The 22,870-nt window shown below is 41.6% G+C and overlaps 1 long non-coding RNA gene across 1 annotated transcript in view; it reads right to left on the bottom strand.

The window, feature by feature from the left end:
* Positions 1-16,888: 16,888 nt before the first annotated feature.
* Positions 16,889-22,870, bottom strand: part of LOC139438878 (uncharacterized) — a 71,158-nt gene continuing 65,176 nt past the window's right edge. Inside the window, exon 3 of the long non-coding RNA XR_011648634.1 lies at positions 16,889-19,044. This is a non-coding gene — a long non-coding RNA (uncharacterized lncRNA). The remainder of the gene's footprint in view (positions 19,045-22,870) is intronic.

Raw genomic sequence — 22,870 nt, forward strand, 5'->3', positions numbered from 1 at the left:
TCCTGGAAATCAGCTGTTCTGATTATCTATTGGTACATAACAAACTAACTCAAAACTTCATGCCTTAAAAAAAAAAGGCAATTCTTGATTTTGCTCACAAATCCACAATTTGGACAGGGCTCATTTGGGAACTGTCACTTCTCTCACAGCGTCCACTGGGATAAATCTCCTTGGTCTGCGGATACATCTCCAAAGTGACTCACTCACATGACTGGCAATTTGCTGGCATCAGCTGTGAGCTAAGCCAGGGCCAGACAGTCCTCTCACTATCTAGGGTCAATCCCCAGATTTGCTAAAAATAAGTAGTGCAAGTGAGAATTACTTGAATCTTCTTCAAACGTGTGCCTTTCTATTGACTAACAGATGATGCTTCAGTGAAATTTGAGAAAGATTCCTCTGATACTGGGATTGTTTCCTTCACAACAATTACAGGAAATGAGATCACATTTCTTATTTAGGTTCTTTTAAATGGCAGGCGGGCCCCTGAACTTTACAGTAAAACATGCCTGAATTTTATGGATGCACTTTAGTCACAGCTCCTCCTTGGAACTTCCCTTTGTAAAATACTCTAAATAGTTTCAAGAAGATGAAGGAGAAGGTAAAAAGATGTCTACATATCCTTTTGTCTCTGACAAATAATAAGTAAGTAACAGAAACCAGTTTTTCCCTGATCATCTTACTCATGATTCAAAATAGTTCAGCTTGATGCTTTCACCGTGGGCTTGTGAGCCTGTTATTACTCGTTAGCATTCAAAGGCATTGTGGTTGAAGTTCGCCAGAGTTCGTTGAGAGTTTTTAACTGGAGTGCCAGTGCTGTGTTTCTCCCCTAAATACATCTGGCAAGTACAGAAGGGCAGGGGACAGCTGTTCTCAACTCCCCTCCAGATCCTTGGAAAAGTGTGGGTCACCCCACCTGCCACTGAACATACACCATGGGGACTGCTGGCCTGTTGCAAAGGAACTGAGGAGGAAATAATAAAAGAACACAAAAGGAGAACTGAAAGGGAAGTTTTGTCTTGTTTTCCCCCTTTCTGTTAACCTGGAAGCCATAAGGGATGCCTGAAACCATCAGATGTGGCTTAGTACACGTTTTGATCATGAGGCAGTGTTTTTTGTTGTTGTTGTTCTGTTTTTTCTACTCAATTTATTCATTTTTTAAAAAGATATTACATTAAAAAAATATGAGGTTCCCATTCACCCCCACCGCCCCCACACCACCACTCCCCTCCCAATAACACTCTCTCCCATCATCATGTCACATCCATTGCGTCTGGTGAGTACATCTCCCGGGCATCGCTGCATCCCATGTCCCGTGTTCCACACCATAGCCCACACTTTCCTACGTTCCATCCAGTGGGCCACGGGAGGACATACAACATCCGGCAATTGTCCCTGGGGCACCACATGAAGCAGTGTTTTTGAAAGTTTCATCTTTGTCTGCATTATATTCTCTGAGCATTTATTTAAATATGTCGGCTCTTCTCTGGGGTGAAACATTTAAAGGCATCATCCTAAACAACAGACCCCATCATTGACCCGTGAGGTGGACCAGGGTTAAGTATTTCAGAACCACTCAAAAAATTGAAGTAATTCTCAGGAATTACTCTCTGCCTCCCCTTAGCCTAACTTAGTCAAATCATAGTATGTTAACAAAGCATTTAAGGAGCATACTGCTTCTCTCCAGATATAAAGACTTTGACTCCTTTTCTTCCTTTGCCTCTCCTCATCATTTTTTTTAATCCCCACCCCCAGATAGCTCCCTTGTCTGTTTGCTTGTTGTTTTCACTCATTGCCTGCTCATTGTTTGTTTGTTTTTTCCTTAGGAGGCACCAGGAACCAAACCCTGGACCTCCCATGTGGGAGTTGGGCACTCAGCTGCTTGAGCCACATCTGCTTCCTGCTCCTTTGGTTTTATTTTTGCTTGTTGTTTGTTTATTATATTGGCCATTATTTTTACTCATTGTCTGCTCATTGTTTTGCATGTTGTCTGCTTGTTGTTTGTCTTGTTTAGGAGGCACTGGGTAGGAGGCACTGTGAACTGAACCTGGGACCTCCCACGTGGGAGGTGGGCACTTAACTGCTTGAGCCACACCTGCTCCCTGCTCTTTTTTTGTTGTTGCTCGTTGTTTGCTCATTGTTTGGTTTTTTTTTTGCTTGTTGTCTGCTTGTTGTTTTTACTTGATGTTGGCTCATTGTTTGTTTCTCTTCTTTAGAAGGCACCAGGAACGGAACCCAGGACCTCCCATGTGGGAGGTGGGTGCTCAACTGCTTGAGCTACATCTGCTCCCCTCACCAACATTTGTTAGTGCTCATCACTCTGTCCTTGGTGAAGTCCACTCCTTCTTGATTTCCAGAAACTCCTTCTCTCCTGATTTCCTCTACCCCTCAGTTGCCCTTCCTTAACCTTCTCACAGACTCTTCTTGAGCTTCTCACACCTTCTCCTCATCGACCCACTTCTCTCTTCATGCTGCTCTCTCTCAGTGGCCTCAGCGTCACGTAAAGTCTTAGATTCAATTGCCTCTTGTTGTTTCTGTGGTGGTTGTCGTGGTGGTAATAGCAGTAAAAGCAGTTAGTTGTAGTTAGAGTAATGATTCCCATGACTGAGATAGTAGCAGGTGCAGTACCAGCACAGCAGTATTGCTTTTAACCTTGATTATTGTAGTTGCCTTCTAAAAATGGTCCCTACCCTTCATCTTGTCCCTTCTTATTGCATCCCTAACATTGCCACCTGTGTAATTTTCCAAAATACAATTCAACCATGTTGCTCTCTACTTTCAATCTCCTAATGGCCCAACATCCTTGGGGAAAACACCTAAATTTTTAGAATGATACAAAAGGCCTCTGACCACCAGGCCCCGTCTACCTAGCCCTGCCCTTTCCACATGTACTTTTCACCATGGCCCTCCCCGTACACCTTACATTTCATCACTTATACTGTGTTATTTATCACCCCTACTCCTGGAGTGCCCTTCTCCTTGCCTCTTGCTGTACTGCCAACCCAGTTAACTTCCATGTATCCTTCCAGAGCAGCTCAGATGAACTTTCCTCACCAAGAAGATAATCCCAACCTTCTAAACTACACTGGGAGTCCAATCTATGTGTTTCTCCTATTTACAGCATATAATAATAATAATAGTAACAACAGTCTTGCTGTTTGTTCATTTGTTTGTGTCACTCTTTCCTGTATACCTAGAATTCAATTGCAAGCACATAAGAGGTACTCAATAAGTATTGCGTAAATGGATGAATGAATGAATTATAACTCCATCATGGATTAATACATGCACTGCTTTTCTTTTTCGAGTTCCAACTTGCTTCACTCCCTGAGTTTGCTCAGACTCTAGCAAGGGAGACAGAAATGGGACCAGATAATCATAGTATAAGAATTTCAAAGGATTCCTGACCCTCTTAGGCACATCCAACCAATTAAACAAATGAGGAAATGGATATGCAGAGAGGGCAAATGAGAGCACATCGCTATTTGGAGACACATCAGAGCAGAGCCTTGTCAGAGCATCTGCTTTTGAAAATAAAGGTTAAAAAATGTTGGGACATCTTCTTCCCTCCAGAATGACAGTAACCCACTAACCAACGCTTTTGGACCTTGTCACTCAACCAGTTTTCAATCCACCTAGTCAAGGCATGATGAGGGATTTTGTAAAATGCTTCATGGTAATCTTTTCTTTCTTTCTTTCTTTCTTTTTTTTTTCCATTTTGATGCTCACTTTTTTAAAAATAATAACTTTTTATTTTTAAAAAGATATTTAGATTACGTAAATGTTACACCAAAAATATTGGGTTTCCCATATGTCCCACTCCCCACACCTCCCACACCCTCCCACATAAACAACATCCTTCATTAGTGTGGTACATTCACTGTAATTGATAAATGCTTCCTGGGGCATTGCCACTGAGCATGGACCATAGTTCACATTGTAGCTTATACTCTCTCCCACACAATTCTGCATATTATGGGAAGATATAAAATGGCCTATATCTGTTGTTGCAATGTCATTCAGGACGCTTCCCAAGTCCCAAAAAGGCCCCCATATTACATCCTTTTTTCCCTCTCCCTGCCCCCAGAGCCTCCAGTGACCACTGCCTCCACATTAATGTTGTAATTTCTTCCATTGCTGGAATCACAATAAGTCTATACTAGAATACCAGTGAGTTCATTCCAGTCCATAGTTCATCCCCCAATCCTGAGGATTCTGGGGACAGTGACGTCCACTCCACCTCTGATTGAGAGGGGGCTTCAATCCCATATGGCCGATGAATGGGACTCTCTTGCTTGTAGTTGTAGACTCTCTCGGTTCCTTAGTGTGGTAGTTGTCCATCCTCATCTCCTTGTTGGTTGTCTGGGTGAGTCAAATGAACTGGAGAGCAGGTGTTGCAACTCTGCTGAGGCTCCAGACCCAGGTGGCACATGGACAGCCCAAAGATTCCAGTCTCTTGGATGTACATTCATGGTAATCTTTTGCTTTGGTCTGACTCTCCAACCTCATAATCTTTAATAACAACAAAAAGTACACATTGGCTTTTTATTCTTAAGAATCTCCTCTCCTAGGTTATCTGTGCTCCAGCCATTTTCCATGGCAAGTTTCCATTCTGGCTCTTTCACCTCTCCTTCCTCAATTGGTTTCCCTTCCACTTCCTCTGGACCTACTTTCAGCAACCTAACTCCCAGTACATGGCTCCTCATTTCAGCACCTGCCCTTACTCCATTCACTGCTTCTTTAATCACAAACCTATGTTTCCAAATTGAGCTTTTTTACTTCATTACCCTTACCTCCACCCTGGGCCAGTCCCATACTACTGGGTCCCATTTTCTACCTTCTAGTTCAACAGCTTTTGATCTGGTCTCACCATCCTATGGTCTCACCCAGGCAGCAGCTTTTAGTTCTCCCCAAATTTAACCTCCAAAGTCCCCATTTGCTTTACATCCATGACTTTTGCCCACAGTATGAAAAATTATTATAGCCACACACAGCATGAGGCAGGACTAAGGTTTCTAAATTCCATTTCACTTTCCAAGAGGTGTGACTCCTAGCTAAACTAACTTGTTCAATTGGTTAGGATTTTAATTTTCAAGCTTCTGTGAGCTAAAGAATCCCTTATTCAAATAAAATCTTACAGTGTTAGCAAGGAACACTTAAAATGCTGACTTGCTTTGGCCAAAGTGGGTGGGCAGTGTGGAGCCCTCTTTGCCTCTCATTCCTGTGACCCTTAGAGGATTCTGCAGAACCCCAAGGTTGGAAACCACTGGATTAGAGCACATTCCAATGAAGTCCTAATGGCAAGCTTCCCCCACTGGGCCAGGTTTTACCATAGGATATACAATATCCCAGAAAGCAACATAATGTAATAAAAAGACTGCGATTGAAATCATCACTCTCCATTCACTAGTTGAGGATCACTGGACAATTACTTAACCACTCTATGCTTGAGTTTTCTCATCAGTAAGGCAGGGATCACAATGGTTTCTACCACTCAGTTTGTTAAGGGAATTAAATGAGTTCAGACAAAAGAGGGATTAGGGGAATGCCTGGCTGACCCAAAGATGTGTTGATAAATTTTGCTATTATTATCCTCCCAAATCATACCGCTGTTTTCAGGGAAAACCTGGGGTGAAAGTGTAAGTGATCAGCATAGTCCTTCTACTATCACAGAAAATACTCTGCGGTCAGCAGTCAGCTCAGTCCTCTTATACGAGATACCACAAAATGTCCCTTTGCAGATTTCCTCTTGCAGTACATGAAATGGCACACAGTGCCCTAAAAAGGGACATTGACTTCATCCAGTACAGAGACTGCCTCCACAGAGGAGCTTACTTCTCAAGGTTTACTATAGATTAAGGTCAAGGGAAAGATTATACTCAGTTCACAGCTTTTCAATGGAAACAGAATGGACCATTTGATTATACTTGTAAATCTAAGGTTAATTGGGAGTTGAATATTGCAATTCTTGGATATAGGGTACTTGGCATGTTTGTATATTTCTGGATCTATCGCCTGTTTATAGCTACAAACATATGTCATTAATTTATGATTTTCCTTCTAGAGGTCTTACCAGAGCAACACAAATAAAGAGATTAGTCATTAAACCCAGAAAGAATCTGAGGGTAGCTACGACATAAAATTTCAAGAAGGTCGTACACTGAAAAAATGATGTAAGAAGTAAAGGCAACAGAAAATTAGCTGCTAAATCTTTGGGATAATGCATTTTTACAGGTTGGTTTTAATAACACTTGCTATATTGTACTTTAATCTGTGGTCTTCCAAGCTAAGCTAAGCAACTCCCAAGGGAAGAAGGGGTTAAGCCTTTCTAAGTAGTGTAAATAGGTCTTTCAAATGAAAAAAAAATTCTAATTTCTTCTTTCCTGTTTGTATTTTCATTACTTTTTGCCCACCAAACTGTGAAGGGACTGTAGAATGTCGAAACTGACTACTTCCTGAGTGCTTACTTTCCTGACTAAAATCTGGGATGAGAAGATTGGACCTGAGGTGCTTAAGGCTCAGCCCAAGTCGGAAGCTTTCCTAGCCAGCTGTGGGAAATGTAAGAGTAGCCTTGTTAGCATCTTCATCCTCATGCCTCTGACGAGAACGGAAGGAAGCAGTGATGGTTCAGGCCCCTAATCCCTTATCCTCAATTCCAAAATTCAAAAACCCCTGCAACTCAGTTTCTTTTTCACAAAATTTTCACCAAAAAAAACTCCCTTGGTGGCAAAACATGACCGTTTTGACATGAGGCTGTTTGTAGTCATTCTTCTTCATTGAGGGTGATGACTCATACATTGTGCTGCAGAAATACAAATGTATTTGTTTATAGGGTGCTGACCCAGACCCCAATGGGAATGCTATATAATATATGGAGTATATACTGTTTTACCTTTCTAAAATGGGAAAAATGAGTAATTCTAAAACACATCTGGCCTAGTGTGTTTAGATAAAGGGCAGCAGACCTGTCCTAAGTGTTTTGATGTGGGAAGAGGTCCAAAAAGAAAGGACATGATTATGGCTCTGGAGAGGGAGAAGTGCAGTGCAAATCTAGAAGCACAGTGTGGCGCCTCCTGCAGATGGATGCACTCAAAGTTAGCTCTCAGAGGGCTATCCATCGCAGCTTGAGGAGGAGGAAACCAGGGCAGTGAGGGCCAAAAATCAGTCACTGGCCATGCTCCTTGACTGCCACTCTCCGCAACTGACTGTTCATCAGTCCCTTGGGTACAGGCTGAGGTTCAGGTGAGCAGAGCACTGCAAGAACAGAGAACAACACCATACCTACCCTCTAGAACCCTCATCTCGGCATCTTCTTCATGTTTAGAGATAATCTCTCTACTCTAAACAATTTCTCTTCTATTCTTTCAAATTCCATGCTAATAGCCACTCAAAAGCCATTAGTAGTGACAACAAGTTTATGAAACCTAAAAAGCAAAATCAGTTCCATTCCAGGTATACTTGATTTATTTTTTACCCTGGATTCAAAGTGCCTGGGTTCATATCCAGGTTCCACCACTTCCTAGCTAGGTGACTGCAGACAAATGCCTTCATCTCTTTGTCTATTGGTTTCCTCATCCATATAATAAGGGAAGTATTAATAGTATCCAACTCATATGGTTGTTGAGAGGATAAAATGAGCTAATATTATGTGAAGCGGGACATGATCACTCCATAAATGTAAGATATTATTATTATAGCATGTGACTGCAGTTCTCTTCTAAGTGAGCTCCATACACTGAGAAATGTATTTTTTTTTAAATAGGAGTCTTCACATCCAAGAGGTGGTCCATAATTATCTGCCAGAGATGAAGATAAAGAAAAAGATTAAAAAAAAAGAGATGAACAATTAAAACCTAGGTATGAACTTAAAATTTGTTTTTGTGATAACTGTTGACTATAATATTCTAGTGATATGTGCAGTTTCTCCTCTCTACTCCTTCCTCTAATTTGTTTGGAAACCTAAAGAAAAAAAATGAAAAGAGGTTAGTGAAATATTTAATATGCAAATTTCAAAATAAAACCATTAGGGGAGAACTTCTGGAGGAAGATGGTGGAGGAAAGAACTGCAAGACTCAATCCTTCCACCAATTCAACTATTAAATAGGCAGGAACTGTCTGAAACAAGTATTTTGAAAGTCAAGAGGCCAGAAGAACACTGTACGGGAGCCAGGAAAGAGCAGAAGAAAAAGGCTGATAAATTATAATAAAGAAGAGTAAATTGCTCTTCCTGCACAACAGCTGCTAGCACCCACCCACCCCTTTCACCACAGACCACCACGGGGTCTAGTCCCTGACTAGGGGCTGGTGACAAAAAAGGGATGCAAAAATCCTATTCTCCCCCTCAAAAAAGCCTGGTCCCTGTGAATGGGGTGGGCATGGCTAATCACTGATCATGGCTTTTGACTAATGAATTTGGGTCACTGGGTCCTGGCTCTAATGGCCCAAAAGAAGGTGGCAGCGGCCACTGTTTCAGTCCTCCCCAGACAGCAGAAGAGGCAGTGGCGATTTATAGCTGCAGCATTTCCTCAGAGCTGCGGGGAACAGTTAGACGAAGAAGGGTGGCCTTTGCTGGCAGGTAAGGAAAGCTCAGCTTTGGGGAGCTGTCAGAGAAGCTTTTGGCACCCTGCTTGCCCCCTCCACAGAATACTTTGGAGCTGGTCTAAGCTCCCTTTGTGGGTCTCTGGTCCTGTTTTGGCAGGGAAAGACCTACCTGAGGAAGCCATCCATGGGGTGGCCTTCCTCCCAGAATTTGCTCTCCAAGCAAAATCAGCATGAGATAACAAAAGTAGTGTAAAAAACTATAGAGGTGGGGGAGCAGTGAAAGCACCTGCTTCCCACACATGAGGTATAGAGTTTGATCCCCACTACCTCCTAAAAACAAAACAACAAACAAATAAAAAAAAAAACAAAACAGCTTGGGGGAGCCATTGTGACTCAGTGGTTGAGTGCCAGCTTCCCACATACAAGGTTCTGGGTTTAATCCCCAGCCCTGGTACAAGAAAGAGATAGGAAAAGGTAAAGGAAAAGGAAAAGGAAAAGGAAAAGGAAAAGGAAAAGGAAAAGGAAAAGGAAAAGGAAAAGGTAAAGGAAAAGGAAAGGAAAAGAAAGACTGTAGAGGTGGACAGTCTAGGACAAAGGCCTGCCAGCTTCAAATACTCAGGAGAGGGAGGTTTATTCCCTGGGAAACAGAGGGACACCCAAACTTGTGAAAACAGGGAACTCCAAAACAATTAACAAGCAAAAGCCTAGGACAAGACAGAGGCCCAGAAAGGCAGGGAAAAGCCTACAAACTGCATTCACTTTGGGCAGAACTTCTTTTATTTTTTCCTTTCTTTCTTTTTCTTTTTTATTCTAAAACAAATCAAAAAAAATTTTTTGAGGTACCGGGGACCGGGGACTGAACCCTAGGACCTCATATGTGGGAAGCCAATGCTCAACCACTGAGACATATCAGGTCCCCTGAGTTGATTTTTTGTTTGTTTTGCTTGTTTTTTTCCTTAAAGATTTTAATTGTTTCTTCCTCCCCCACCCCCCTCCCCGTTGTTTGCTCTCTGTGTCCATTCACATTTTCATCAAGTGGCACTGGGGATCTGTGTCTCCTTTTGTTGCATCATCTTGCTGCGTCAGCTCTCTGTGTGTGCAGCACCATTCCTGGGCTGGCTGTGGTTTTGCATGGGGCAGTTCCCCTTGCACAGGGGCCACTCCTTGCCCAGGGGCACCCTTATGCGGGGCATCGCTGCCTGGGCTGGCACTCCTTGCGCGCAGCAGCACTGTGCGTGGGCCAGCTCACCACATGAGCCAGGAGGTCCTGGGTATCGAACCCTTGGACCTCCTATATGGTAGGCGGACGCTCTATCTGTTGAGCCACATCCGCTTTCCTGCTCGTTATTTGTTCTTGTGTTTGTCTGCTGTTTAGGAGACAATGGGAACTGAACCTGGGAATTCCCACGTGGGAAGCACACACTCAAGCTCTTGAGCCACATCTGCTCTCCTAAACAAACCTATTTCATTGATACATATTAATAAAGCATACAGTTCATCCAAAGAGTTCAACCAATGGTATTTGGTATGATCACATCATTGTGCATTCATCACCTTACTCATTACTAGAGCATTTTCATTATTTCAATGATAATAATAATAAACAAAAAACAACTAATAAGAAAATTCTTCAGGGAAGCAGACTTGGTCCAGTGGTTAGGGTGTCCATCTACCACATGGGAAGTCCACCGTTCAAACCCCGGTCCTTCTTGGCCCATGTGGAGCTGGCCCATGCGCAGTGCTGATGCGCACAAAGAGTGCTGTGCCACAAAGGGGTGTCCCCGCATAGGGGAGCCCACGCGCAAGGAGTGCACCCCATAAAGAGAGCGCCCAGCGCGAAAGAAAGTTCAGCCTGCCCAGGAATGGCGCCACACACGTGGAGAGCTGACACAACAAGATGACGCAACAAAAAGAAACACAGATTCCCGTGCCACTGACAACAGAAGCGGACAAAGGAAAACATGCAGCAAATAGACACAGAGAACAGACAACTGGGGTGGGGCGGGGTGGGGGGGAATAAATACATAAATAAATAAATATTTTTTTTTTTTAAATTCTTCAGCCCTCGATCTCCCTATGCCTCTTGGGCAGACATTCCTGATAGGAGGACTGAAGCGCAAGAAAATCTTACCACCAGTTAGTTACACGATCAAGAAATAGACATCTCTGTGAACACACAGTTAACAGTTTAAAATATTAAAATTTACAATGAGCAACAAAACGATACAAGACAAGCCGAGAAAGAGGAAATGATGGCTCATCCAAAGAAGAAGGATAAAAGTCCAAGTTTTCTGGACTTTTCACCAAGGAAGAAGATGAGAATGTGGACATACTGTACAAAGCTTTTTAAAAAGCGATCCTCAAAATTCTCAAGGAGATGAAGAAGAAAAATACAGAGGAAGAGCTAAAGGATATGAGGAAAACGATAGATCAGCAATATGAGAATGTTGGTAAAGAGAAATTTTTAAAAGGAACCTGACAGAACTACTGGAGTTGAAGACCACACTAACTGAAATGAAAACTGCCCAGGAGGGTTTCAAGAGAAGATTGGAGCTGACAGAAGAAAAAAATCAGTGACCCTGAACACAAGGAACTTGAAAGGGGTTAGGCTAAGGAGCACAAAGAATAAAGAATTTTAAAAAATGAAAATAACCTAAGAGCACTATGCGACACCATCAGGTGCATCAATATACACATTATGGGAGTTCCCAAAGGAGAAGAAAGAGACAAAGTGGCCCAAGGAATAATCAAAGCAATAATGACAGAGAACTTCCTAAACTTAGCAAAAAATGTGAATATGCACATCCAAGAAAATCAGAGAACACCAAACAGGATAAAGATAAGAAATATACCCCATCATATATTGATCACACTATCAAATGCAAAGGACAAGGAAAGAGTTCTGAAAGATGCAAGAGAAATGCAGCATGTTACATACAAAAGTGTCCCAATTAGATTGAGTGCGAGTTTCTCATCAGAAACCGTGAAGGCAAGAATGCTGTGTGTTGAAATACTTAAAGTGCTGAAGGAAAACAACTGAAAGCCAGGAATTTTATATTCAGCCATGTTCATGGACTGGGAGATTAAATATTATTAATTTATTATTAATTACCCAAAGCAATTCAAATGCAATCCCAGTCAAAATTCCAACAACCTTCCTTGCAGAAATGGAGAAGCCAATCATCAAATTTATATGAAAGAGTAAGGCACCCCAAATAGCTTAAACTATGTTGAAAAAGAAATATGACATTGGAGGATTCACACTTCCCAATCTTAAAACTTACTAGAAAGCCACAATAATCAAAACAGCATGGTACTGGCAGAAGGACAGTTACATAGACCAAAGAAATAGAATTGGAAAGAATTGAAAGCCCTTACATTTATAGCCAACTGATTTGACAAGGTGGCAAAGAATAGTCTTTTCAATAAATGGTACTGAATCTCCATTTGCAAAAAAAAAAGGAGGACCCCTATTTCACACTTTGTATAAAAATAAAATCAAAATAGATCAAAGACTTAAATACAAGAGCTAAAACTCTCAAACTCCTAGAAGAAAATATAGGGAAGCATCTCCAGGATGTTGTTTTAGGCAATGGTTTCCTAGACTTTGCACCCAAAACACAGGCAACAAAAGAAAAAATAGATAAATGGAACCTCATCAAGATTAAAAACTTCCATTCTTCAAAGGCCTTTTTCATGAAAGTAAAAAAGACAACCTACACAATGGGAGAAAATACTTGGAAAGCATACATCTTATAGAGGATTTTTTTTAAAAGATTTTATTTTATTTACTTCTCTCCCCTTCTCCCCATTGTCTGCTCTCTGTGTCCATTTGCTGTGTGTTCTTCTGTGTCCACTTACATTCCTGTCAGTGGCACTGGGAATCTGTGTCTCTTTTGTTGCATCATCTTGCTGCATCAGCTCTCCGTGTGTGTGGTGCCACTCCTGGGCAGGCCGTGCTTTTCTCGTGCATGCAGGATGGCTCTCCTTGTGGGAGGGGCACTCCTTGTGCATGGGGTTCCACTCTGCGAGGGGCACCCCTTCATGGCATGGCACTCCTTGCACGCATCAGCACTGCTCATGGGCCAGCTCACCACATGGGCCAGGAGGTCCTGGGTTTGAGCCCTGGGCCTCCCATATGGCAGGCGGATGCTCTATCAGTTGAGTCAAATCTGATTCCCTAGGATTAATATCTAGAATATATAAAGAAATCCTTCAATTTAAGGACAAAAGACAAGACAATTTTTAAAAATATGTAAAAGACTTGAACAGACATCTCTCCAAAGAAGATATACAAATGGCCAGAAAGCACATGAAAAGATGCTCAGTATCATTAGCCATCAAGGAAATGCAAACAAAACCACAATGAGATACCATTTCACATCTATTAGAATGGCTGCTATTTTTTAAAAAGTGGAAAATAACAAGTGGTGAGGATGAGGTGGCATAAGGCACTCATTGATTGTAATGTAAAAAGTGCAATTACTGTGTAAAAGGTGCAGCCACATTGAAGACAGCTTGTCAGTTCCTCAGAAAGGTAAGTATAGAATTACCATATGACCCAGTAATCCCACTACTAGGTATACACCCAAAAGTATTGAAAGCAGGAATCAAAGAGATATTTTCACATTGCTATTCACAGCGGCATTGTTCACAATTGCCAAAAGAGAGAAGCAACTTAAGTGTCCATCAACCAATAAATGGGAAAACAATATGTGGTATATACATAAAGGGGAATAAATATTATTCAGCCATAAAAGGAATGAAGTCCTGATACGTGCAGCAACAGGGATGAGCCTTGAAACCACCATGTTAACAAAAGAACAAATATTGAATGATCTCATTGATTTGAAATATTTAGAATAAACAAACTCAAAAGAGTCAGAATCTAGAACATAAGTTACCAGGTGGGGATTGAGAATGGGAGGGTAAGGTTTCAAATATATAGGGTTCCTATTTGGAATGATGGAAATGTTTTTGTAATGGGTGATGGTGATGGTAGCACATTGTGAACACAAGTAACAGCACTGAAATATATATCTGAACACAATTAATCGGGGAAATATTAGGTTGTATATGTGGTACAGAAGAAAAATTTTAAAACCAATCCATGGAACTACAATATACAAGTAGTGAACCCTAGGTTAAACCACTAACTTTAATTAATAGTACAATTATAAAAATGTGCAATCATTCATTGTAAGAAATATTCCCTGCCAATGCTAGATGTTGACATTGGGGTGGTATATGGGAATCTTGTATTTTATGCATGATTGTTCTGTAAACCCACATGTTTCCTAATAAGGAAAATTAAAATAAAATAAAATAAAACCATCAGACAAGAACAAATCTTTGAACAATTTCTTCCAATACATCCACATTTTGTTTTAAGATTAAACGTTACCACACTCAGCTAAGATGGAGTTGAAGAAGGACAACCACCACACCATGGAGCCTAGAGTGATTACAACTGAAAATGGGCGGATTGCATCCAGCATCCATGTGGAATCTGAGCCTCCTCTTGACATAGAGGTGCAATGGACACAACCAATCCAATGTCCACATAGAAGAGGTGGCATTGGATTGGGAAAAGTGGACATGGTGGACGATGGGTATGGGGAAAGGCAGGAAGAGATGAGAGGTGGAGGCGTCTTTGGGACATGGAGCTGCCCTGGATGGTGCTTCAGAGATAATCACCGGACACTGTAAATCCTCACAGGGCCCACTGGATGGAATGGAGGAGAGTATGGGCCATGATGTGGACCATTGACTATGAGGTGCAGAGGTGCCCAAAGATGTACTTACCAAATCCAATGGATGTGTCATGATGATGGGAACGAGTGTTGTTGGGGGGGGGAGAGGGGGGGTGGGGGGGTGGGGTTGAATGGGACCTCACATATATATTTTTAATGTAATATTATTACAAAGTCAATAAAAAAAAAAAGATTAAACGTAAATTTAATATTAATCACACTGTCCAACTAATCATGCACTAAGAACAGTTAATTCTGCATTAAACTGAAGCTCAATTACTTAGACATTGCAACTAGAAAAGCAATCTTTCCAACATTATAGCCCTCTCTGATATTCCACAAGGAGTTTGATGTTGGAATAGATTGCCCCTGACCTTCCCAGGATGTCCAAACTGGTATAGTGGTCATCAGCCCCAGTGGATTCTCCGTGCCCCCAATCTGAGTTCATGGTTATAAGTGGAGGGACTAGAAAACCCATATACCAATCACTTCACCCTTACTAGAGAATCAAGCTTGGGGCTGACATGACTTTTTCCCTAAGGCCAGCTTTAACTGGACCAACTCATATCTGTTTCAGCCAAATTTATTTCTACACTATTTTACTTATCAAGAAAAGTGTTCACCAAAAAGAATGTCCAACTTAAGAAAAAAAAATCACAGCTAAATATGGGTTAAAGCCGAAGAGACTTGAGATTGAAAAACTGCCAGTTCTTACTGCTCACTTACTCACAGGAGGGTTTACAGCTCCTGAAATCATGCCGGGGCTTTGAAAATGAAAGCTTGCAGTTAGGAAACGATGGCCCATGACAGCAAGTATCAGTCATGTGATATGCCAAGCGTTTTCCGTCATTGCCTTCCTCAATCAGACAGGGCTTGGAAACAGAGGTTAATCGGTCAGAGAGCATCCACGGCCGCTGAGGGCAGCAGGATCCAGCTGAAGCAACTGATCATTTAATTGCTTTCTGATTCTCTTTAAATGTCTTGTAAAAAATATTAAAGAAAAACATTATTGAAATGATATTTTAGACTATTTAACAAAGATCCAATATACCCTTTGTGAACCAGAAAATAAAATACTCTCTAGCCTGACTCTGTTTCAAATGTTTTCCTGGGCAACCATTACTTTTAAAGAAGGAGGAGTGACAGTGTCTGCCCCAAGCAGGAGAAACAGCCTGTATGAAAGCACAAAGGAAAGACAGCATGGGTGAGTACAGTAAATGAAAATGTCAGTTTGGCTTTAGAGTAAGACGGGATGGGGAGGAAATAGAGAGGAATGCCAGGAAACATAGTGGACTAGATTTTAGAGAGCCTTCAATGCCAAGCTAAAGAAGCTGGGCTTGATCTGCTAGACAAGGGGAGCCACTGAAGGTTCTTGATCAGAGAAAAATAGCACAATTAGAGTCTATTGGTCCTGGGTGATTATACTAGCCTTGCCTCTCATTAGTCGGTGTGACCTTGGGCATGTTATGTACATTTTTGGAACCTCCCAACTACAGTAGAGATAATCATTCCATTTGCAGGATTATTGCAAACCTTAGAAATAACATAAGTTAAGTATCTACCCAGGAGTTGGCCCAGATAGAGCACTCATTAAATTATGGTAGTCGTTACTGCTGCTGTGCTATGGGTAGGAAGGTCAAAAGGGAAGAGACCAGGGGATGGAGACCATACAGATCCAGTTGAGAGGTAGAGGGGCCTGGAATACGGGCAAGGAAAGTGGCAAAGGGAAAGCAGGATGCATGCAAGGGACACCACAAAGGCAGAATGCAAGGATTTGATGATGATTGGACATGAAGGGAGGGGAAGTCACAGCGACTCCAAAGAGCTGGCTAACATAAGTGTAACAAAAGCCAGAGAGATGCAAACTTCTCCGAGGCGCCAAAATAAATAATAAACATAAATAAATGCCAAACACTAAGCTTAGATTTCTGGAATGACTACGGAAATAACCAAAACCATATACATTTCTGAAGCGATCCCATCTAGATTTTTTGTTTGCCTGTTTGTTTGTTTGTTTGTTTGTTTTGTCCCATCTGGATTTTTAATCATAAGAGCCGCTCTGATGAGCAATTTTCAAGTCCACAATATGACTCACCATTTACTTCACCATGCACTTCACCATAGCTCACTTCTTCACCTCACTTCACCACAGAAGTCCCCACCATTTCCTCAGACACCTCAGACTGGCTCCATTGTTGTCACTTGCATATGGTCCTCTCAGCAAAAGAACTGCTGATGCTCTCTTCCCACTGTGTCTGCCTTCCCCCAGGACACGTGTTCTTCTACAACAGGTAGAGAAATACCTGGCACTTCGGAACAGTGGGGCAGCAACTAATAACTCACTGCACCTGACATTTTCATTAGGTGCTGCATTATATGTTTCTTCAGGAACCGACCTTAATAATTTTGTACCACTCTGCTCAGAGGGGATTAATAGGACTTACTTATACATATGGGCTGCAGACTCTTACACAGTGCAAGTTTCCATCCTTGTCTCGTTCGACTGTGGATTTCAGCCATGTCAGCTCCACATAATGCACAAAGGAATCAACTCACAGGCACTTCCCAGCCACACATACCTGCCAGAAAGCACAGGGGATAACTTTATAGTGTATATAAATGGACTTTAATATTGCAGTATACCTTTTGGGATGTATGTCTAATTTGTTAGACCATGCAGAAAAGCTGACGAGCCACTCTGTATTCTTTTGGAGGCCTCTGCCTTGCACTTGTGCCCTGGAGAAGGGCAGAAGAGAGAAATCTCACCCCATGCACAACCCTCTTGCTCTCCCTCTAAGAGTGTACTTACCTGAGCCAGCCATTGTTAGAAGACCGGGGGTTTCTTGTTCCTTCATAGCTCTCCCTTCTTCTATAGAGCTAAAGTTGTCATTTTTCTTGGACATCTCCGAGAAAACATTGTATATGTTTTAACCTTATTTCAACATTAATTTAAGGCCAAATGTCATGCTGACTTATCTCCAGTTAATTTCCTTTGCAACCTGACCAGCTCCAGAATAACAAAACTTACTACACTGTTTTATATAGGTCTTAAAAATATTCTTCGCTTCACAAAGGGAAATGGGACTTGGGGAGCTGGTTAATGATAATGTGAGGCCAAAGTTTTTAGAAGTAAACACCCTGTAAGAAAAGTGTTCCTTCTGGATTCTCCCCAAGAGCACGTTGGCACAGAATCTCCAAGGGCACAGTGGCACAGAATCTCCCATGATGTGCATGTGTCTCTCTCTATCCAAATTACTCTTGGTTCAGGATTGGAGACTGATATCCATGGTTAAGGCTTCTACTGTTCACCTCTGCTTATAAGAATAATATTAATGATAAATAACTAATATTCATTGAATGCCACTATTTCTATTTTACTCCTTTGTCCCCAACAAATAGATAAGTTTTACTCCTATTTTAAAGATGAGGAAACTGAGATTAAATTCTCACCCTCCTCAGACAGCTGGTAACTAGGAATAGAAGAACTCAAACCCAGCTCTCTCTTACACCAGAGTCAGAGATTAAACTCCTTATAACTCAGTAGACCAATGGCACCACAAACAACATTCTGGGAGTTCTTACTAGGGTATTCCAGCTTCATAGCCACAATAAAATAACATAAAAAGCTTCAGTACTTACTGCTACTAGTTCGACTCCACACATACTTAGTGACCTTAACCATTTCAGGAAAAATCAGATCAACTCTGCGATACTTACTCTATTTAAAAAAACAAAAACACAAACAAAATGCAATGTTAGTCAATCACTCATTGGAGGGGGAAGGTGTGTAGAAGAGTAAAATGTGGTCCATTTCCTCAGGGTACCTATGACCTAGCTGGGTAGGCCAGCCCTAAATACATACAAAGTGTACATTCAGGATGATACCAGAAAAGACATCACAAAACTAAGTGAGAGTAGCTACCAATTAACATTACAGAGCAAACGTTTTAGGATGATTCAGATAAAAGCCACCTCTCTCAAAGCTTGAGTGGTCAGGGAAGACTAGAGAAGAGACTTGAGGTGGGACTTGGGCAGGGTAGCACTTGACGAGGTTGAAGATTGCTGAAAAGTGGATGGGGGTTTCCAGAAGAAGTAAGAAGAGGAATCCTGGACTGGATGAGTGGTAGAAGGAGATCTTCCAAGGCAGGAAAAGCACAAAGCCTACATAATTTTCTTGTGATTGCCAAAATCTTAATTATCTGAAAGGAAACTGAACCAGGTATAATAAGGAAAAAACCTTCTTATCTTCAAATTAATATACAAGAGATTTAAAAAAACATATCACAGTTTCTCTCTATATAAAATTGTCTATTTTTTTCTTTAAAGACCTACAATTTCATTACATGATACTATTGGTAATATTGTTTCAAACAAACGTCCCCCAGTAGGCAAAGTCAAATAAATTCACTTAAACAGAACTTCCAGAAGTAGAGGTTCTACTAAACATATACAGATCTTTTCTATGTTCCTTTTCTAAGAACTTTGGGCTGTATGAGCAACTTACAATTTATTTACACAATTGGAAGATTAGTCCATTGTATCTCAAGGGGACAGGAATTCTTCCTGGTGCATCAACTGTCCCTTCCTGTGTCTTCTCCACACTCCAAGTCACAGGGCATTAGTTCACAAGTGATGTCTTTGGATTCTTTAGGATTGCCAGTCTTCAAGGAACCACAGCTCTCCTCTCAGCAAGCCAGAAGAAACTTGCCCGTTCTTACGCGTGGTGCTGGAGATGGGGATTGCAGGATACCATCTAAGAGATGAAACAGAAGACCTCTTGCATCAGCCCTCCACAAATAGGCTTCCCTGGGAGTCTAAAAGTATACTATATATGCAGTGCACAGCAACAGAACAATGTCATCAATTAAAAGCATGCATTTATTCACCACATATCATGGGCCTGATGCTCTGCTAAAACTTTACCTACTACACTTAGCCTTCACATGATTTCATGTAATCCTCACAACTATTCCATGAGGGATATCGTAACATAATATCCATCCTAGAGATAATATAATTGAGGATAAAAAAGATTAAGTAACTTGGCCAAAGGCAAAGCGTGAACAGACTTGGGAGTCAGATCCCATCTGCCTGGCTCCAAAGTCCTATATGTTCTACTTTACTGGTCTTGATTGGAATGAAGCATGAGCCCAGACATTTAAAGCACAGTGACACACATTCAGTTATTTCTCAAATAACTTCCTTGCTTTAGCTGGACCTACCACTCATCCCCTTTGGTACCCTTGATCCTAACTTGATCTTGTCTTGAAGGACCTAAAACCTGGAGTAAATCAGTGGGCTATTCCATTTGGTTATCACAAAGACCTCTGTTGAAATGCTTGGATCTCAGAAACAAGCTGAAGGTGATCTAAAGCAGTGCATTTCAAATTCCCTATGGTGAACGAACAGCTTTCCCCTGTCCCTTCACTGACAGATACATGATCCTACTGTGCATTTCTGGTAGACAGTTCCAGCCACAAGCTACTCACCACACATCTTTAACAACACTCTATTCAACAAAAGTCCCTGATCAGATGTTTGGATAGCACAGCAAAGCAGTGGTGTGCTGTCAAATGTTTAGCAACTGGTTCTTGTGGGGGGCATTAGTAAAAGGAATCCTGGATTTTAGCATGTGACAATTTACATGATAAAAATACCACCAACCTGGTTCCTCAGAAAGCTAAGTATAAAACTATCATTCTATAGCAGTAGTCCCACTACTAGGTATATATACCCAAAAGAACTGACAACAGGGACTCAAATAGTTGCACAATGATGTTCAAAGTGGCATTTTTCACAAGTGCCTAAAGATGGAAGCAATCCAAATGTAAATCAACCAATGAATGAATAAATGTGGTGTATACATATAATGGAATATTATTCAGTTATAAAAAGAAATGAAGTCCTGATACATGCGATCACATGGATGAACCTAGAAGATATAGAGTTGAATGAAATAAGCCAGACCCAAAAGGAAAAATATTTTATGCTCTCACTGACTTAAAATAATTAGAATAAGCAGACTCATAGAGTCAGAATCTAGAATATAGGTTACTAGGGGACAGAGTGGATACAGGGAATGGAAAAGGCTTTAAATGTATAGGGCTCCTACATGGAATGATGGAAATATTTGGTAATGGATGGTGGTGATGGTGGTACAACATTGCAAATATAAGTAACAAAACTGAAATATATATCTGAATATGAATAAAAGGGTAACGTTAGGTTGTGTATATGGTAACGGAATAAAATTTTTTTAAAAAAATCAATGGAACTACGCTACGAAAAAAATGAACCCTAAGTTAAACCATGGACTATAGTTATATAATTAGTAGTACATTTATAAAAAATATTAGTTGTAACAAATACTTCACACCAATACAAGGTGTTAATAATAAGGTGGTATATGGGAATCCTATTTTTTTTTTAAAGATTTATTTATTTCTCTCGTCTTCCCCCCCTCCTCCCCCCACCCCTATCCCCGCCCCGGTGGTTTGTTCTCTGTGTCTATTTGCTGGGTCTTCTTTGTCTCCTTCTGTCGTTGTCAGCAGCACAGGAATCTGTGTTTCTTTTTGTTGCATCATCTTGTTGTGTCAGCTCTCTGTGTGTGCAGTGCCACTCCTGGGCAGGCTGCACTTTCTTTCGCACTGGGTGGCTCTCCTTGCGGGGTGCACTCCTTGCGAGTGGGGCTCCCCTACACGAGGGACACCCCTGGGTGGTACGGCACTCCTTGCATGCATCAGCACTGCTCGTGGGCCAGCTCCACACGGGTCAAGGAGGCCCGGGGTTTGAACCGCGGACCTCCCATGTGGTAGATGGATGCCCTAACCACTGGGCCAAGTCCGTTGCCCGGGAATCCTATATTTTATGTATGATTGTTCTGTAAACCCACAACTTCTCTAATAAAGGAGGGAAAAAAACCCACTAACTATGGCTGATTTCAAGCTACTAACATGAGTCATTGCACGCCGAGATGGGAAGAAATGTGCACAATCAGCTTTCCCCCTCCAACTGATAGCACCCACCTTTAGCACATCACTGCAACAATGTCCAATTGCCATAAAGTTTCTAAGTACTTGCAGACCATGGATCACACTTTGTATAACACGCATCTGAATTTCTTAAGCTTAAGAATCCCTAAAGAGGTACCCTCTCAGCGCATTATTTTATTAGGATAAATTCTGGACCCACAAAGTTTTAAGAAGACATTGCAGAAATAGCCTGTTTACCCTGTTTTAGCTATGAATAAATGGGTTTCTGAGACAGTGTTTTCCCACCTCACTTCTCTACTCTGCAACAAGCTAAAAGCTTTTATTATTTAAAAACTGGTTCTGAGTTCCTATAAAATATGGAACTTAGGTGTTAGCAAAATAAAATATGCCCAAATTAACCCAGCAAGTTTACAGAAGTATAGCTGTACAATACTCACTTTAGCTCCTCTGCCCCATGACAGTACAGTCAGGATTATCGTAGGACCAGAGATAATCTTAGCTTACAATCATGACCCCTTCTGAGCTTTTGCCAGGGATGTGGTACCCAGAATTTAACCTTCTTCTAGGATTAAATTTTACTTGAGAGAAGTCCTTGTTTTAATTTCCCGGCTACCAAAACAAATATCCATACAATGGGTTGACTGAAATAATGGGCATTTATTGACTCACAGATTTTTGTTGTTGTTGTTATTGTTTTTAAAGATTTTATTTTATTTTTTAAAATTTACTGCCCCCCCATGTCCATTCGCTTTGTGTTCTTCTGTGTCCGCTTGTATTCTTGTCAGTAGCACTAGGAATCTGTCTCTTTTTTGTTGCGTCATCTTGCTGCATCAGCTCCCCGTGTGTGCGGTGCCACTCCTGGGCAGGATGTGCTTCTTTTGTGTGGAGTGGCTCTCCTTGCAGGGCACACTCCTTGCACGTGGGGCTCCCCTACATGGGGGACACCCCTATGTGGGGGACCCAGTGTGTGGCATGGCATTCTTGTGCACATCAGCACTATGGGTGGACCAGCTCACCACATGGGTCAGAAGGCCCTGGGTTTGAACCCTGGACTCTCCATGTGGTAGGCGGACACTCTATCAGTTGAGCCAAATCCACTTCCCTGCTCACAGTTTTGAGGTAAGGAGACACCAAGTAATACAATGCTTTTTCCCAGAAGACTGTGGCATTTTGGGGCTGGCTGCAGGAAATCCTTGGTCCTTGGCTTTTCCTTCACATGGCAATGCACATGGCTGCATCTTCTCCTTTCTCTTCAGTTTGTGGTGACTCCCTGTGGCTTCTCTCTGTCTGACTTTCACTCTGCTTTTAAATGACCCCAGTAATATGAATTAAAGCCTAACCAGGATGAGACCAAGACTAAGAATATGCCCCAACTAGGGTACACAATTCAAACTACCACAGTCCTGGACCTCAAGGTGTTAGAAACAGTCTTCCGTTCTATCTACCTACCTACCTGTCTATTCATCCATCCATCTATATCTCTCAACCTTTCTATCTCACTCACTTTCTCTAAAAATTCATTAAGAGGGAACCTGTATTTCTAGTCTAGAAATGCCAGGCAAAAGCAGGTTCTCCTGAGCACCCTCA

This window comes from Dasypus novemcinctus, chromosome 1 (assembly GCF_030445035.2).
Source record: "Dasypus novemcinctus isolate mDasNov1 chromosome 1, mDasNov1.1.hap2, whole genome shotgun sequence".
NCBI classification, from domain to species: Eukaryota; Metazoa; Chordata; class Mammalia; order Cingulata; family Dasypodidae; genus Dasypus; species Dasypus novemcinctus.